Genomic DNA, 11,495 nt, shown 5'->3' with positions numbered 1-11,495 from the left:
ATACCAAGGGTTCAAGTAGAAAGAAAATGTTTTGAGAATGATGATGGCAACAAATGTACAAATGTGCTTGACCCAATGGATGGGTGGATGGACTGTGATAAGAGTTGTATGGGCCTCCAATCAAAGGATTACAAAAAAAAGTTCTGGGGTTGGATAGCAGTACTTTTTGTCTTACTCTTGTATAATGAAACCATTTGGGGGCCCACTTTTAACTTGGACTAGTGTCACTCCTTCACACAGTAAACTGAAAAGAGCCAAGAAAAAAAATTTTATCTCAGAAACTCAACAGGGGCAATTCTACCCTGTTGGCATCAACTCAGTGGAAGTGAGTTCGGTTTGGTTTACCTCTATAGCACTCTGTGCATAGAAATATGTGTGTATACCTAAGACTGCTGACATGCCTTTCGGTCCCTCCAGTGACCCCTTGCAGGAGAACCCTGTCTATCAATGTATATTGTACACTCTCACCAAACATCTGTTCTTCTTTGACTAAGTACTATGGATAAACTGGTTTTTCCTATGTTAAAAAGAGGGGATTAAAGGTGTATTTAATAACTGAGGATGGAAATAGTTATAAAGATCTAATGTGGGCTCTGGGGGCTCAAGGATAAATTTCATCGTTCAAAGGTTTTGCTGCAAAGGTCCCAGTCCGGGCACGGACATTAATACATGGCTCACAGACATGAGCTATATTCAAGTTTGGGTGCATGGCAGGAACGTGAGAACTGGAAGAAGTGGGGAGCAAAATGGAGGAGGAGGAAGGAGACGTGGTCTCTCAAAAAAGCAGGAGCACGGAAGGCCGGAGGAGCTTACTCTGGGCACAGCTCTGACTTGCTTGCGTACTTGATGCTTCTCCTGGCTGAGTGGCTACTTGGTTGGATTGAGGATTGAGAAAAACGTGTGGTGTCACTGGGTGAGGATGGAAAGTCGTGGGTGTCTCCAAAATAAGCATATCAGGGGTCTTACAGAGATGCAAAGACGGATGAGTCAAAGGAGGGGAGGATCCTGTCCTCGTCGTTCATGACAACTGTTTTGTAGGTAGCTCTTGCTGTTATAATGGAAACATCACAAGTGGTGACTTTCCAGAACAGAAAAGCATTTTCTGGCAGGTCAGGAGGCTAAGAATTAAAATGAAGGCACCAGCTAGAGGGAAGGTCTGTTTTTGTAGGTAGCCTCAGGAGAACATTGGTTCCTTGGCCAGTCGTCACATAGGAGATCAGCTATGTGTGCTCTTGTTGTCTGATACGATAGAAATGATTAGGTTTAATATTCACCGTAAACCTCATATGGTTTACAACTCAATGTAAAGAAAACCAAACTACTACCAAATGGACCAATAGACAACATTATGATAAATGGATAAAAGATGCAAGCTGCCAAGGATTTCATCTCACTTGGATCCATAAGCAATCCTCGTGGAGGCAGTAGTCAAGAAATTATAGGATGCATTGCATTGGGTAAATCTGCTGCACAAGACCTCTTTACAGCCTTCGAGCAAGGATGTCACTTGGAGGACGTGGTATGCCTAATCCAAGCCACGGTACTTTTAATTGTGTCATATGTATGTGAAAGTTGGACATTGACTAAGGAGGATCAATGAAGAATGTATGCATTTAAATTGTGATGCTGGCAAAAAATATTAAAACTACCATGGACTTCCTGAAAAACAAACAAATCTGTCTCAAAAGATGGATAACCAGAGTGCACGGTTTGAAAGAGACTTTGTCTCATGTTCTTTGTACATACGATCAGAGACGAGTCCCTAGCACAGGACAGCATGCTTGGTAAAGCAGGCCAGCAAAAGACCCTTGACAAGGTGGATTGACACACTGCTGGCAATGATGGGCTCTAACCTAATTTGGAGGATGGCTCAGGATCAGACAGTGCGTCATTCTGATATACATGAGGTTGCTATGAGTTGGACCAAGTCGATAGCATCTAACCACAAGGATGGGGTCTACCCTACATGGGTGTGTGCTCGTTAACATAACAAAAGCCTCTCTTTCCAACCATAACAAAAGCCTCTCCAACAGGGGTCATATCCATGGGTACAAAGGCCAGAAATTTGACACATGTGGGGTGAAAGCCATTCAATCCATAACAATGACAGTTTGAAAATTGTGAAAATAAAAAGTGGGAGTCATCCAAGGCACCAGGAAAAGTGGACATTCATGGACAGGTCAGGGTAATATGCTGGGCGAAAGACGCACTGAAAAGGCTACCTACTGTGTGGCTTGGGTGGCCTTGTGAAAATGAGACAGACCTTGACAAGCTGTGTCATCACCTCCCTACTACCCCACAATAGGACCACAGCCTTTTGCTGATGAAAAGACAGATGTGTTTCAGCCTGGTCGAAAGGATATGCTATATCATTCTGTTGATTCTGGCTCAGCCTCTCCTGGGTGACTTGGACCGTGTGAGCTGCTGGACCACTTCTAAGATCTGGCATTTTGGCAGAAGGATTGAATTCCATGGACCTTCACCCAGAGGTGATGAATTTATTGAACAAATGTGTTCTATGTGGAGGACAGGCCCGCTCACTGTCTGTCTCACACAACCTCTGAAAGCCAGTGTTGTTACTTCTTCTCGGGCTGTGTGAGGGTGTGTGTGTGGGCCCACATGTGTGACGTTTTAGGTGTGAGCTGGTGGTGGGCAAAAGGGGAAGGTCAATATTTACGATTGGGTTTCTAGGATTTTATTTTATTTTTCTTATTTCATTTTCATGATCAACATAGGCCTTCTGGTGTCTAAGGCCCCATGATTGCGCATTTATAAGTGACTAAAATAAAAATCTTATTGTAGGAAATTAGATTCTTTTGCTTTAGCTTATTTTTCATTTTTGACTTCATAAAAATGGAAAGAAATTCTATTACCAGAGAGAAGGCTTTCACTTAGAATGTTATTCAAACAAATATCCCAAATGTCTGCAATCTAGACTGGACTCTTTCTCTAAATGTATTCACCACCTTGACTTAATTACCTGAGTTTTCTGCACAGCTTTCCCCGGCTCGGCTCTGCATGGAGCAGAAGCGTCTTCTCTGCTCCAGGCTACAGGTCCCTTCTTGGTTTTTCCTTGCTTGACACTATCAGGATCTTCTTCTCTGTGCACAAGACTGAACTTGGCCTGGAACCTGCTTTTATTCTTTTATTAACCGGGGACAATCTCAGCCTGGGCCTTCAGCACTATTTAAACCACATGACGAATCTGTGGAAATTCCCAGCTCTAAGCCGTTTTTCAGCTGGTCCGGCATCTGCACAACAAAGATGTAATTTTTCCAAATGACGGAGTTCTTTTATTTTAACTTTTAATTTAATTTACACCATTCATAGATCCGGATCCGATGAGTCATGTTGCCTTTGCAAAATAGATGACCTATTTTTCCAGTGTCTGGTGTGTGTGTGTTTGGAGGGGGTGGGGGTAGGGCCGTGTTGCCTGAGTGTTGAATGTTGATTGACAGTATTTATGCAACGCCCCCTCCATGTGTAACTCAGATTGCAAGTGGCAAGCAAGTTGGAGAGAAAGAAAAGCTGTCCTAGCATGTTTGCCCACAAAGAACTCATATCGTAATGGGGAAATGAGGTGAAAAATAAACTTTAATGAAAACAATTTTAAAAGAGAAAAATGGATCAAATAGCAGTGCCTAGTCATTGGCTGATAGGAGCTGTGAAACAAAAGATCAGCAGTTTGAAACTACCAGCCATGCCAAAGGAGACAGACCAGACTTTCAGCTCCCATCAAGAGCGATAGCGTTGAAAACACAGAGGGAGTTCTACCCTGTCCAATAGGGTCACAGTGAGCCAGAACCACCAGGGGGCCAGGGAGTGCATGAGCCTTTGGCTGGTCTGCCATATTGGAATGTCCTAGTACCTGGGCCTTAGAATGAGAAGGAGCGAGAAATCCGAATTGTAGGAGGTGACTGCCACATTTCACTTATTCGGGGACCATCTTCGCAATTTCTGTCATGCCCATGACTTTAAGGCTTTCAGACCTTCTATTTACTTTGCTTTTTCTTTTTGGTAACTATAATTATTCTAAGGGGATTTTTAAAAATGAAAGCAATAGTAATATCACTCCCATAAATATGAAACCAGGGGTATTTGCTATTTAGAGACGCTAAAAATACATACAAATTCAATGGAAAACAATATTATTACCTTTTCACTGACCATTATTGTCTGTTGGCTGTTCTGAACTTGAGAATGGCTGCTTTGTGGAAAGGGGGCATTCATTAGTGTTATTAATACCAGGACCTTCTAGTTATTACAACTTATGGCAACCTTGTGTGTCAGAGTCAGACTGCATCCCATAGGATTTTCAATGGATGATGTTTCAGAAGCTAATCTTTAGGCCTTTATTCTGATGCACATCTCTGTGTCCATAGACCTGCGGGCTTCTAGGTAGCAGATTGAGCTATAACTTATGCTACCCAGGTTGTTAAGGAAACCTGAAAAGCACACGCATCCCAAGTTGAGACTGCTTCTTTGATATTAGAAAGGATGGAAAGAGGACTTAAAGGGAAATGGTTTTGTATTGTGGGTTAGTGTTATTTGCTCCTCGATCCGGGGACTTGGATGTCTAGTTCTGGGACAGGAATCGTACTTTTGCAAACCCTACTCTAGACTCTGGAAGAGGCTCTATAGGACCAATCACAATTTGGAAGCTGCTCCTGTGAAGAGTTGTCAGATAAAGCACGTTGAAGTTCAGTCAAAACCAGTGGCCAGGAAGTTCAAGTTCCTGGGCTGAGCCACAGCCCCACTTTGAGGTGGCAGAGGAATCCAGAAATCAGATATTACGGTCTGCACAGACAGATGTCTCTTTAGGACCAGATGGTTCCTCAGGAACAGTGAGTGTGTGCAGACCATTCACCCTGGAGGAAGACATGCGCTCAGAGTTAGAGGGTGCCTGGGTGCTAGAAGTGTGCTTCTCCCATCCCTGATCTTGGGGGCTGCCCTGTCATGTGGAGCATCCTGCCCCCTCCTTGAGTGGGCCCTGGACTTTTGGATGTCTGTTGTTAGCTCCTTATTCTGTTGTCCGTACAACCAGAAGCCTGCTTATTTGTGAAGACCTAAAAAGATCCGAATGGCAGTGGAACGCAGCACACAAAAGACATATTGATGGCAAGACCTTCAGAGAACTATGGAAAAGGTGCTAGCCCCACCTGAAACAATTTCCCTTCAGGAGCTAGCCCCACCTGAAACAATTTCCCTTCCCTTTGGCCAGGGGTCAGCCAAGGTTCCCTGGCTCTGAAGTTTAAAACATGGTGAGCACATGAATTCCGCCTTTCCTGAGTGCCCAAGCAGGGCCAGCAGAGGTTCCTGTGCTGCATCTGTCCCTGTGGCCAGGGCTTGTCTACAATGCAGGAAGTCCGGACCCTCCCTTCTGATTTACAAGACAGGAGGAGCACAGGCCATCAGCAATGGAGGCTGCAGACTCTACGGCCTTCCGCACTCCACCAAGTGGTAGGGTTGAGGCAACTCCGACCTCCAGGCTAGTCTCAAAGGGTGGGATGCCCTCAAGTTGGAGTGGGGTCGTCGGGTCTCTCAGCAGTGTGACCAGGGTCCATTGCCCAGGCAAGCAGGGTATGAGGCTGCTACATCTGCTCTCCCTTCCTTCTGACCTCCTCTCCTTTGTGTGACAGGTGTGCCCCCTTTGTAGCTCTGACAACACTGCCTTACAGCTGGACTCTGGAGTCTGCTTCTAGCCCTAGGCACTGAGATCCTAGGAGGGATTCTATTTGTCTCTGTATCTCACACCCCAAATACTATGTATCTCAATAGAGACATAGCCGTCTGTGTTCTAAGCTGTCTGGACCTTCTCTAGTTTAATTCAAGAGCTCACAGAGTCTCTGAACAATGTCCCTGGACTGCCTATGTTGCATCTCTGTCCTTCCATCTCTCTGGTGAGTGTATTTTATTTTGAAGTCCACTGAGAAAGGAAAAGGTAAGAGTCTGTCGTTTCTACCTTGGGGTGGTAGAGCCCTAAGGAAGCCCATTCTCCCCATGAGGATGAAGATGGAGGTTTTAGAACCTGATGGGCATTTAACAGCACTATATGTGGACAGTCTGAATAAAAAAACTTCAGCTTAATTTTTCAGAATTCTTTAAAATGGACCAAAATCCTTATCTTGAAGTCATGCCAATTCGACGTGGAAATCTACATGGGGGGGTGGGGGTGGGGCAGTAGGGGAGGGGCCTCTGGAGCTGTTGGAGAAACGACTCTCTAGAGCTTCAGCTGGGAGTTTGAGGGCAGCATGACCCAAAGGAAACTTCCAGTTTCTCAGTGTTGTGGGACTAAAAAGAGACTTTCCCCAGCGTTGGCTCCCCCAAAGACATGCCAAACATCAGGGGGCTTTTTGCTAGCCTATGGGGTGGGTAGGTCAGAGGCTTAGAGACATCCTCCCTGGAGGCAGGCAGTCCAGATTACTGGTAGGCCCCGCTCCCTGCTGTTAAGGACAATGGGCTACTTCTCCCTAAAAGTTTGCAACCATTAGCTTGGTCCCTGTAGGTGGGGTTTACACCCTACTGATAATGGTTTCTATGGAGATCCAGAGAACAGGCCAAACCTGCTCAGTGACATCCAGTTAGGCTGCCATCCTGAATCTAAGATCTGCCCATCTTGTCACATGTATACCCCCAATCCCTCCTCTTCCTATTGCCTGTATAACCCTAGATTGCCCCTCTCTCATTGTTGTATAACCTATAGTGCAACCCCTTCCTGTGATGTATGTCTTTACCTGTAATTAGGGGGCTTGCACTCCTCCCAGAGGTATATAGACCTGGGATTAGCAATAAAGAGCTCTTACTCTCTCTCTCTCTCTCTCTCTCTCTCTCTCTCTCTCTCTCTCTCTCTCTCTCTCTTTCTCTCTCAGCTCCTCCCTTGGCCTCTCTTAGGTTCCCCCTCTCCTCTCCCATCTCTCTCCCCTGTTCCCTTTCCCCTTGCCCTCCTTCCCCTCCCTCTCTCTCCATGTGGACCACCAAGCGGGGCTGAGGTGAGCATGCTACTATGAAATGTGTCTGACTCCATTATTTCAATCTCTCCTCTATCTCTCATGCTCTCTATGACTTTAATATAATATTTTTATATCTCAATCATACAATTGTGCCTATCGAACCCATGATTAGTTGTGGGGGGCTGGCACCCGCTCCAACCACACAGTGTCATCAACAGGTATTTATTAAGCCCCCACTATGTGCCAGGTTTAGCTCTGGATGGATTTCAAGCAGTTTGTTTAAACACCAAGCGGCATACTGAGGATTTCCCACCTCCGAAACCGGTGCCCAAGGGGAATGACAAAAGGCCTTCATCTGCAGTGCCTTGTGATTTGGGAGCCTGTCCCCTGGTTACAGGCAAATTCAACTGGAAAGTTACCTGAAGATGACCTGTCCCAGGAAGAATTCTGATTTAGATCACTTCTGGAAAAACAGGATCTTTACAAGCTGTCCCCATCTTTGTGGCCATAGAGGAGTACTTGTAACAAGTTTCATATCCAGGCAGAATTCAGTCTTCAAAAGGCATCCATCTGTTCCTTTAGAAGCTCTTTGCCTTAGCCAGGTTCTGCTGAGGCTGAACACTAGAATATCAAACCCAACACTCCGCTCTGATCCCCCTGATGGCGCAGTGGGTTACAGGTTGCACTGAAAGTCACAAGGTCAGTCATTGGAAACCACCAACTGCTCTGTGAGGGAAACATGAGGCTGTCGAGTGCCCAGTAGAGAGTGGCAAACTCAGAGACAAATAGACACAGTTCCACTCTGTCCTGCAGTGTCACTATGAGTCAGCATTGATTCGAGGGTCATGCTTTCAGGGTTTGTTTGTGGGTGGTATGGTGCTGGGACCAGGGGAACTACAGTTTGATACTGATAAAGGAATTTGCTGAGAGTGACTAATGGCAAATTCTCAAATAATAACTGCTTTATTGATCATGTACTATGGTGGGGAGGTAAGAGGCACAAATAACCCAAGGCTTTCCCTGGTTTATTAAATTCATCCTCCACTCACCCTTTTCCACCCTCATTCACAGCCCCCATCAAACTGTGACATCCTAACACTGGGGCACAACATTACTGCCAGAAACCTGGCGGGGGGAGAAAGATTGTATGGCATGAAGTCAAGCACACAAATTGTGAAACTTGTATTTTAGTTTTCTGTCCCCGGCCCCCAGGAAAATCTTAATAGATTCCACAACCTGGATGAGCCTGGAAAACATTGTGCTACATGACGTCCGTCCATCACAAAAGGACAGCTATTGGATGATCCTACTTATATGATAGCTTGAGAAGGGGCAAGTGCACGACTAGATGAATGGTCATCGGGAGGTGGGGGAGGGGGAGATGGGAAATTCGAGCAGAAAGGACACTGAGTTTCTATTTGGGATGAAGAGAGAGCTCTGGAAGCCAATAGTGATGGCCGTCATGCAACACCGCAAATGTAGGTCATGTCACTGCATTTCACCCTCTACAATGGCAAATGCTAGTCTCTTTTTAACCACCATAAAATTATAAACAAAACTGACCATAATCGCTTTAAGTGAAACTGAAATCCGTCAGGCAGGCTACCTAAGAGCAACGCATTCATCAGGCTCACGGCTGTTCTGATATAATATCCCTATTGGAGGAAGCTGGCCTGTACCTGGCTCTTTGTGTTTGAACTCCCACCTTGAAAAGCAATTCCTGTCTTGTGTTGCTGTCATGTTCCCCTTCTGTCTGTTTTGCATCCTGTCTGGTATTCAAATTTCCCTAGGTTTGGAAATGTATCTTGTTTTCGGTAGACATAGAACCTGGGTCCTTTCCCCAGTGTGACAACCTTGGCAAGATCCCTCGATCTGCTCCAGGCCACCTGCCAGCCCCGGTGTCTGCAGAGGTACAGCTACCAAACCTGCATAGTTAGGGGAATATCTCTCTGGTATCTAGCTCTTGCCCTGGAAAGTTATGCCAAATCAAATTCTGTCTAATTGGTAGATGAGTGTGTATGTGAGGGGTTGATATAGTGAAATTTTATTGTGCCAACCTGGCCAATAAACACATGTGGGGTTAACTGAAGGACAGAGAGATAAATGGCTCAGTGAGCTTTACCTTCCTAGTACTCGGGCCTCTTGCTTTGTGATGGTCAGACCAGGGTGCAGCTACCTTAGTCAGTTCCCTGATTCAACTGACAAGGCTCACTTCCTGTAAGACATACCCAAGGAGAAGCATCATGGACCTCTTCGAATGCAGCCCCGGGTGCTGGAGCAGCCGTGTGCAGACCCCTGCCAGCGTTGAGATGTTTACACATTCACTGATTTGACTTTCCTCCTGCAGTCGGCATCATAGTGTGTGTTTTGTGAGATGGAGGAGGACTTTGTGGATTGGTGTTGGACATAAGGGTTAATGTTCGACTTGTGGGTTTGGGCAGCACTGGGTTGGGATGTTTTCTTGATGTGCACTTAACCTTTATATAAAACTCTGTCTTACCCATGAGTTTCTGTGGATTTGTTTCTCTAAAGTACCCAGACTAACACAGGGTTGTGGCCTCAAAATATAGTCTGATGACAAATCAAGGAGGTGCTTGAATACCTCATTAAAAAGTTAAGACTTGCAGAGGTGTTGGGGAGTAACAACTTTGGAGTATGTTAATGATGAACCCTAGTGGCATCGTGAGTTATTATTTGGTCTGCTAACCCCGAGAACAGTATTTCCAACCCACCGGTCACTCTATGGGAGAAAGATGAGGGTTTTCTCCTCCCATAAAGATTGATAGCCTTGGAAACCCACGTGGGGCGGTTCTCTCGTGTCCTAAAGGGTTGCTGTGAGTCAGAACTGGCACCATGACAGTGAGCTTGCTTTTTGTCCTTTTAGCATGAATTCCAAAAGAATCACAAGATTTAAAGAGAAGGACAGCAAGTCATGTTGAGATGGAGAGGGCCCAGGGAGGCAGCCCAGCCAGGCTCAACTTTCTCCTGCAGAACTGCTGGTGGTTTTCCGCTACCAGCCTTACAGGTTGCCGCCTCCTACCTCCCCTTTAGTGCCACCGGTGCTCCCTAGTGTAACTCTACAGAAGGAATATAACAAAACCCCAAGCCAGAGAAGAGGCTGCAGGGTAACGGTGGAAGAAGTAGGAACAAGAGGAGCCAGGTCTGATGTTTGAGCTTCCTGGAGAGAACAGGAGGAGAGGGGAAATTGGTGGAAGTGGTGGATTGAGGGGCAGGGGTGGGGGTGGGGAGAGATGAGTCGGAAAAGAGGATGTGCCACTGCAGGACATGGGGACTTGAGTAGAGAAGATGTAATTTCTGAGGAATGGCCTCTAGTCATGGTGATGTGGGCATGCAGCTAGGTGAGGGGTGGGGTGGGGTGGGGGCGCAGATATCTCATTGGGGCTTGTCTATAATGAGCTAACACTGTTCAGTCATTTGGTAGAATGGTCTTGCGCTCCATGGGGGCCTGGAGCCAGAGTCCAGGTCAGTTGGGGAGTTCTTGACACAGGACAGCATGCCACAGTGGGGAGCAGGGGCAGAGAGATGGCCACACTGGTGTTCCAAACCTAGCTCACTTCTTTATGAACTTGGAGACCCAGGGCAGTTCCATTAAGACCTGTGATCCTTAGCCCCAGCATCAATAAAGCAAGATTATAACAGTGTTCTTTAGCAAGATTCTGAGACTTAGCCATGCTCCCAACACAGAGGAAATGCATAACCAATAGTGATTCTTCTTCTTATTGGTCAGCTTTGGCTCTTGCAAGCTGTCTACATCATTGGGGCAGTTTTGAAGTACTTGCAACATGTTTCCTCTCCAGCAGAATTCAGTCCTTTTAAAGGTATCCGTTCATTTAGAAGCTGTCTGCTTCAATTGGTGTGTTCGTCAACTAATATGGTGTCAATTTAAGGATGAAGAGTGTAGGGGTGGAGTCTAGGCTGTCAATCTGGAGATAGCCAATGAGACTTCTCTGTGAACATGGCCTTCTCCTGAGAATCCTGGGACATCTGGTACTTCCTCCTTGGAGGCGGAAGACACCTCTCTCTCTCTCTCTCTGCTACTCTCGGGGAGACATTGCAGAAGACAAGCCACATGGACGCAACCAAACCTTTAAGGCCGGAGAAGCCACAGAGAGACCTCTGCCAGCATTGAGATGCTTACAACGCCACTGAGCCCAAAGACTTTCTACCCACTGGCTTGTGATAATTCTGCATTTGGCTTCATTGCATGTGTTTCGTGAGTCTGGATAGGACTTTATAGATTGGTATCGGACATATGGGCTAATACAGACTTCTGGGCTTGGACTGGACTGGGCTGGAATTTTTTTTCAATGTTCAATTCCTCTTGTATATAAACCTCTCCCTTATATACATATGCATGCTTATGAATTTGTCTCTCTAGTCTACCCAGACTGTATTAGTCTGGGTACATTCAGAAAAACAAATCCATAGAAACTCATGTATAAGAGAGAGTTTTATATAAAGATTAAGTGTGCCTCCAGAAAACATCCCAACCCAGTGCTGCCCAAGCCCACAAGTCCAACATTG

This window comes from Echinops telfairi, unplaced genomic scaffold (genome assembly GCF_000313985.2).
Source record: "Echinops telfairi isolate 266 unplaced genomic scaffold, ASM31398v2 ScPeMD7_15;HRSCAF=58, whole genome shotgun sequence".
Taxonomy (NCBI): Eukaryota; Metazoa; Chordata; class Mammalia; order Afrosoricida; family Tenrecidae; genus Echinops; species Echinops telfairi.
The sequence above is the reverse complement of the archived record's forward strand: the minus strand, read 5'-3'. Positions refer to the sequence as shown.